The sequence below is a fragment of the Amia ocellicauda genome, unplaced genomic scaffold (genome assembly GCF_036373705.1).
Source record: "Amia ocellicauda isolate fAmiCal2 unplaced genomic scaffold, fAmiCal2.hap1 HAP1_SCAFFOLD_81, whole genome shotgun sequence".
NCBI lineage: Eukaryota > Metazoa > Chordata > Actinopteri > Amiiformes > Amiidae > Amia > Amia ocellicauda.
Window position 1 is genome coordinate 231,991 of NW_027103007.1, and position 8,010 is coordinate 240,000.

An 8,010-nucleotide genomic window follows, 5' to 3' on the forward strand; every position below is an offset into this window, starting at 1 on the left:
CTCTGTGTGTGTGTGTGTGTGTGTGTGTGTGTGTGTGTGTGTGTGTGTGTGTGTGTGTGTGTACAGCAGTGTCTCCGGTTTTCCTTTTGGAATGCCTTGAAGCCGGGGGGGCTTTGCACTCATGAGAACATAGGGTGTCCTTGCCCTCCTTTCGCAGCCCAGGGCATTGAGAGATCCCTAGACGGGGAAATTACTTTCAAACTGCAGTACCGAAATGTGTCCGTTAGATGGTAGCATGCACCAAGGAATGAAGGAAAGTGCAAAACAAAATGAAAAGGCACATCGCCTGGGCGAAAAATAATCATAACAAATCAACGGGGGCATTTCTCGGAAAACTAACACCGGGGCAGTGCTCAGGGGGGTCCCACCTCGTGGCCACCCGGTTTGGGGGGCGATCGGGGCCGGTTCCGAAAATCGCTAAATCTCCCATAGCCAGCCCACGCTCCATCCGATAGAGCAATGCCGGGCGGCCGGCCGGCAACTACGGATCATAACAAATCAACGGGGGCATTTCTCGGAAAACTAACACCGGGGCAGTGCTCAGGGGGGTCCCACCTCGTGGCCACCCGGTTTGGGGGGCGATCGGGGCCGGTTCCGAAAATCGCTAAATCTCCCATAGCCAGCCCACGCTCCATCCGATAGAGCACTGCCGGGCGGCCGGCCGGCAACTACGGATCATAACAAATCAACGGGGGCATTTCTCGGAAAACTAACACCGGGGCAGTGCTCAGGGGGGTCCCACCTCGTGGCCACCCGGTTTGGGGGGCGATCGGGGCCGGTTCCGAAAATCGCTAAATCTCCCATAGCCAGCCCACGCTCCATCCGATAGAGCACTGCCGGGCGGCCGGCCGGCAACTACGGATCATAACAAATCAACGGGGGCATTTCTCGGAAAACTAACACCGGGGCAGTGCTCAGGGGGGTCCCACCTCGTGGCCACCCGGTTTGGGGGGCGATCGGGGCCGGTTCCGAAAATCGCTAAATCTCCCATAGCCAGCCCACGCTCCATCCGATAGAGCACTGCCGGGCGGCCGGCCGGCAACTACGGATCATAACAAATCAACGGGGGCATTTCTCGGAAAACTAACACCGGGGCAGTGCTCAGGGGGGTCCCACCTCGTGGCCACCCGGTTTGGGGGGCGATCGGGGCCGGTTCCGAAAATCGCTAAATCTCCCATAGCCAGCCCACGCTCCATCCGATAGAGCAATGCCGGGCGGCCGGCCGGCAACTACGGATCATAACAAATCAACGGGGGCATTTCTCGGAAAACTAACACCGGGGCAGTGCTCAGGGGGGTCCCACCTCGTGGCCACCCGGTTTGGGGGGCGATCGGGGCCGGTTCCGAAAATCGCTAAATCTCCCATAGCCAGCACACGCTCCATCCGATAGAGCAATGCCGGGCGGCCGGCCGGCAACTACGGATCATAACAAATCAACGGGGGCATTTCTCCGAAAACTAACACCGGGGCTGTGCTCAGGGGGCTCCCAGCTATCAGCCACCCTATCCCGGGACCGATGGGAGCACTTTAAAATTTTCGAGTCAGGGGACCAGACGGCCGAGTGAAAAACTTTGAAAAATATTCTATCTCCTCACTCCCATTGACTTTACATTAGGGCGACCAGGCGGCCGGCGGAAAAAAAATCATAACAAATCAACGGGGGCATTTCTCCGAAAACTAACACCGGGGCTGTGCTCAGGGGGCTCCCAGCTATCAGCCACCCTATCCCGGGACCGATGGGAGCACTTTAAAATTTTCGAGTCAGGGGACCAGACGGCCGAGTGAAAAACTTTGAAAAATATTCTATCTCCTCACTCCCATTGACTTTACATTAGGGCGACCAGGCGGCCGGCGGAAAAAAAATCATAACAAATCAACGGGGGCATTTCTCCGAAAACTAACACCGGGGCTGTGCTCAGGGGGCTCCCAGCTATCAGCCACCCTATCCCGGGACCGATGGGAGCACTTTAAAATTTTCGAGTCAGGGGACCAGACGGCCGAGTGAAAAACTTTGAAAAATATTCTATCTCCTCACTCCCATTGACTTTACATTAGGGCGACCAGGCGGCCGGCGGAAAAAAAATCATAACAAATCAACGGGGGCATTTCTCCGAAAACTAACACCGGGGCTGTGCTCAGGGGGCTCCCAGCTATCAGCCACCCTATCCCGGGACCGATGGGAGCACTTTAAAATTTTCGAGTCAGGGGACCAGACGGCCGAGTGAAAAACTTTGAAAAATATTCTATCTCCTCACTCCCATTGACTTTACATTAGGGCGACCAGGCGGCCGGCGGAAAAAAAATCATAACAAATCAACGGGGGCATTTCTCCGAAAACTAACACCGGGGCTGTGCTCAGGGGGCTCCCAGCTATCAGCCACCCTATCCCGGGACCGATGGGAGCACTTTAAAATTTTCGAGTCAGGGGACCAGACGGCCGAGTGAAAAACTTTGAAAAATATTCTATCTCCTCACTCCCATTGACTTTACATTAGGGCGACCAGGCGGCCGGCGGAAAAAAAATCATAACAAATCAACGGGGGCATTTCTCCGAAAACTAACACCGGGGCTGTGCTCAGGGGGCTCCCAGCTATCAGCCCCCCGGGTCTGGGGGCATTGTTTTTCTTTTTAATCATTTTGAGCATTTCCCCCAGTTTAGAGATGTGTGCCCCTAGACAACCCATTGAGAATAACTATGAAATGTTCTGAAGTTTTGATTTTCAAATGTCGGTGAAAATTGAAAAACGTCATATATTCTTCAAAGGAAGCATGGGGCGATGGTAGGGAGAGTCCCCGCAGCGTGCCTCGGCGGCGATGGGAGCGTTTTCGATGTCCCCGTCCCCCCCCCATAGGGATAGAAGGGGAGTTAGGTGACCAGGCGTCCCGGGTCCCAAAAATCGAAAAATTAATATAGAATGCTTTTTAATCCAGAAATAAAGTAGGGGGCAGTCCTGGTGAGAGTCCCAGCCACAGCCCCAGTGTGTTTTGGAGCCGTTTGGGGCCGGGTGAAAAACTTTGAAAAATGTTCTATCTCCTCACTCCCATTGACTTTACATTAGGGCGACCAGGCGGCCGGCGGAAAAAAAATCATAACAAATCAACGGGGGCATTTCTCCGAAAACTAACACCGGGGCTGTGCTCAGGGGGCTCCCAGCTATCAGCCACCCTATCCCGGGACCGATGGGAGCACTTTAAAATTTTCGAGTCAGGGGACCAGGCGGCCGAGTGAAAAACTTTGAAAAATTTTCTATCTCCTCACTCCCATTGACTTTGCATTAGGGCGACCAGGCGGCCGGCGGAAAAAAAATCATAACAAATCAACGGGGGCATTTCTCGGAAAACTAACACCGGGGCAGTGCTCAGGGGGGTCCCACCTCGTGGCCACCCGGTTTGGGGGGCCATCGGGGCCGGCTGAAGAATCGCCCATACTCTGCCATAGGCAGCCCACGGTCCATCCGATCAGAGCAATGCCGGGCGGCCGGCAACCTATGGATCATAACACATCAACGGAGGCATGATAAGAGCATCTTTTATTATCTGCCAAGAAATATAGACCATCACAATGTTCCCCAACTTTCAGCTTCTACCACATCGCTGGGGAGTTTATTCCACTGTGTGACTACTCTCTCTCTATCTCTCTCTCTCTCTCTCTCTCTCTCTGTGTGTGTGTGTGTGTGTGTGTGTGTGTGTGTGTGTGTGTGTGTGTACAGCAGTGTCTCCGGTTTTCCTTTTGGAATGCCTTGAAGCCGGGGGGGCTTTGCACTCATGAGAACATAGGGTGTCCTTGCCCTCCTTTCGCAGCCCAGGGCATTGAGAGATCCCTAGACGGGGAAATTACTTTCAAACTGCAGTACCGAAATGTGTCCGTTAGATGGTAGCATGCACCAAGGAATGAAGGAAAGTGCAAAACAAAATGAAAAGGCACATCGCCTGGGCGAAAAATAATCATAACAAATCAACGGGGGCATTTCTCGGAAAACTAACACCGGGGCAGTGCTCAGGGGGGTCCCACCTCGTGGCCACCCGGTTTGGGGGGCGATCGGGGCCGGTTCCGAAAATCGCTAAATCTCCCATAGCCAGCCCACGCTCCATCCGATAGAGCACTGCCGGGCGGCCGGCCGGCAACTACGGATCATAACAAATCAACGGGGGCATTTCTCGGAAAACTAACACCGGGGCAGTGCTCAGGGGGGTCCCACCTCGTGGCCACCCGGTTTGGGGGGCGATCGGGGCCGGTTCCGAAAATCGCTAAATCTCCCATAGCCAGCCCACGCTCCATCCGATAGAGCACTGCCGGGCGGCCGGCCGGCAACTACGGATCATAACAAATCAACGGGGGCATTTCTCCGAAAACTAACACCGGGGCAGTGCTCAGGGGGGTCCCACCTCGTGGCCACCCGGTTTGGGGGGCGATCGGGGCCGGTTCCGAAAATCGCTAAATCTCCCATAGCCAGCCCACGCTCCATCCGATAGAGCACTGCCGGGCGGCCGGCCGGCAACTACGGATCATAACAAATCAACGGGGGCATTTCTCCGAAAACTAACACCGGGGCAGTGCTCAGGGGGGTCCCACCTCGTGGCCACCCGGTTTGGGGGGCGATCGGGGCCGGTTCCGAAAATCGCTAAATCTCCCATAGCCAGCCCACGCTCCATCCGATAGAGCACTGCCGGGCGGCCGGCCGGCAACTACGGATCATAACAAATCAACGGGGGCATTTCTCGGAAAACTAACACCGGGGCAGTGCTCAGGGGGGTCCCACCTCGTGGCCACCCGGTTTGGGGGGCGATCGGGGCCGGTTCCGAAAATCGCTAAATCTCCCATAGCCAGCCCACGCTCCATCCGATAGAGCACTGCCGGGCGGCCGGCCGGCAACTACGGATCATAACAAATCAACGGGGGCATTTCTCGGAAAACTAACACCGGGGCAGTGCTCAGGGGGGTCCCACCTCGTGGCCACCCGGTTTGGGGGGCGATCGGGGCCGGTTCCGAAAATCGCTAAATCTCCCATAGCCAGCCCACGCTCCATCCGATAGAGCACTGCCGGGCGGCCGGCCGGCAACTACGGATCATAACAAATCAACGGGGGCATTTCTCCGAAAACTAACACCGGGGCAGTGCTCAGGGGGGTCCCACCTCGTGGCCACCCGGTTTGGGGGGCGATCGGGGCCGGTTCCGAAAATCGCTAAATCTCCCATAGCCAGCCCACGCTCCATCCGATAGAGCACTGCCGGGCGGCCGGCCGGCAACTACGGATCATAACAAATCAACGGGGGCATTTCTCCGAAAACTAACACCGGGGCAGTGCTCAGGGGGGTCCCACCTCGTGGCCACCCGGTTTGGGGGGCGATCGGGGCCGGTTCCGAAAATCGCTAAATCTCCCATAGCCAGCCCACGCTCCATCCGATAGAGCACTGCCGGGCGGCCGGCCGGCAACTACGGATCATAACAAATCAACGGGGGCATTTCTCGGAAAACTAACACCGGGGCAGTGCTCAGGGGGGTCCCACCTCGTGGCCACCCGGTTTGGGGGGCGATCGGGGCCGGTTCCGAAAATCGCTAAATCTCCCATAGCCAGCCCACGCTCCATCCGATAGAGCACTGCCGGGCGGCCGGCCGGCAACTACGGATCATAACAAATCAACGGGGGCATTTCTCGGAAAACTAACACCGGGGCAGTGCTCAGGGGGGTCCCACCTCGTGGCCACCCGGTTTGGGGGGCGATCGGGGCCGGTTCCGAAAATCGCTAAATCTCCCATAGCCAGCCCACGCTCCATCCGATAGAGCAATGCCGGGCGGCCGGCCGGCAACTACGGATCATAACAAATCAACGGGGGCATTTCTCCGAAAACTAACACCGGGGCAGTGCTCAGGGGGGTCCCACCTCGTGGCCACCCGGTTTGGGGGGCGATCGGGGCCGGTTCCGAAAATCGCTAAATCTCCCATAGCCAGCCCACGCTCCATCCGATAGAGCAATGCCGGGCGGCCGGCCGGCAACTACGGATCATAACAAATCAACGGGGGCATTTCTCCGAAAACTAACACCGGGGCAGTGCTCAGGGGGGTCCCACCTCGTGGCCACCCGGGTCTGGGACCGATGGGAGCACTTTAAAATTTTCGAGTCAGGGGACCAGACGGCCGAGTGAAAAACTTTGAAAAATATTCTATCTCCTCACTCCCATTGACTTTACATTAGGGCGACCAGGCGGCCGGCGGAAAAAAAATCATAACAAATCAACGGGGGCATTTCTCCGAAAACTAACACCGGGGCAGTGCTCAGGGGGGTCCCACCTCGTGGCCACCCGGGTCTGGGACCGATGGGAGCACTTTAAAATTTTCGAGTCAGGGGACCAGACGGCCGAGTGAAAAACTTTGAAAAATATTCTATCTCCTCACTCCCATTGACTTTACATTAGGGCGACCAGGCGGCCGGCGGAAAAAAAATCATAACAAATCAACGGGGGCATTTCTCCGAAAACTAACACCGGGGCTGTGCTCAGGGGGCTCCCAGCTATCAGCCACCCTATCCCGGGACCGATGGGAGCACTTTAAAATTTTCGAGTCAGGGGACCAGACGGCCGAGTGAAAAACTTTGAAAAATATTCTATCTCCTCACTCCCATTGACTTTACATTAGGGCGACCAGGCGGCCGGCGGAAAAAAAATCATAACAAATCAACGGGGGCATTTCTCCGAAAACTAACACCGGGGCTGTGCTCAGGGGGCTCCCAGCTATCAGCCACCCTATCCCGGGACCGATGGGAGCACTTTAAAATTTTCGAGTCAGGGGACCAGACGGCCGAGTGAAAAACTTTGAAAAATATTCTATCTCCTCACTCCCATTGACTTTACATTAGGGCGACCAGGCGGCCGGCGGAAAAAAAATCATAACAAATCAACGGGGGCATTTCTCCGAAAACTAACACCGGGGCTGTGCTCAGGGGGCTCCCAGCTATCAGCCCCCCGGGTCTGGGGGCATTGTTTTTCTTTTTAATCATTTTGAGCATTTCCCCCAGTTTAGAGATGTGTGCCCCTAGACAACCCATTGAGAATAACTATGAAATGTTCTGAAGTTTTGATTTTCAAATGTCGGTGAAAATTGAAAAACGTCATATATTCTTCAAAGGAAGCATGGGGCGATGGTAGGGAGAGTCCCCGCAGCGTGCCTCGGCGGCGATGGGAGCGTTTTCGATGTCCCCGTCCCCCCCCCATAGGGATAGAAGGGGAGTTAGGTGACCAGGCGTCCCGGGTCCCAAAAATCGAAAAATTAATATAGAATGCTTTTTAATCCAGAAATAAAGTAGGGGGCAGTCCTGGTGAGAGTCCCAGCCACAGCCCCAGTGTGTTTTGGAGCCGTTTGGGGCCGGGTGAAAAACTTTGAAAAATGTTCTATCTCCTCACTCCCATTGACTTTACATTAGGGCGACCAGGCGGCCGGCGGAAAAAAAATCATAACAAATCAACGGGGGCATTTCTCCGAAAACTAACACCGGGGCTGTGCTCAGGGGGCTCCCAGCTATCAGCCACCCTATCCCGGGACCGATGGGAGCACTTTAAAATTTTCGAGTCAGGGGACCAGGCGGCCGAGTGAAAAACTTTGAAAAATTTTCTATCTCCTCACTCCCATTGACTTTGCATTAGGGCGACCAGGCGGCCGGCGGAAAAAAAATCATAACAAATCAACGGGGGCATTTCTCCGAAAACTAACACCGGGGCAGTGCTCAGGGGGCTCCCAGCTATCAGCCACCCTATCCCGGGACCGATGGGAGCACTTTAAAATTTTCGAGTTAGGGGACCAGGCGGCCGAGTGAAAAACTTAGAAAAATTTTCTATCTCCCCTAGGTGACCAGGCAGCCGGAGCTGATTTTTCTGACCCCTAAAACAATTATTAAAAGGTATTTTTTCGCCAAACTAAGACTTTTAAAATTCAAATAGGATGATTATCTACTGCCCCAGTGGGTTTTTGAACCATTTTAAGCCTTTTTGACAGTTTTCATTTTTCCCCCATTGACT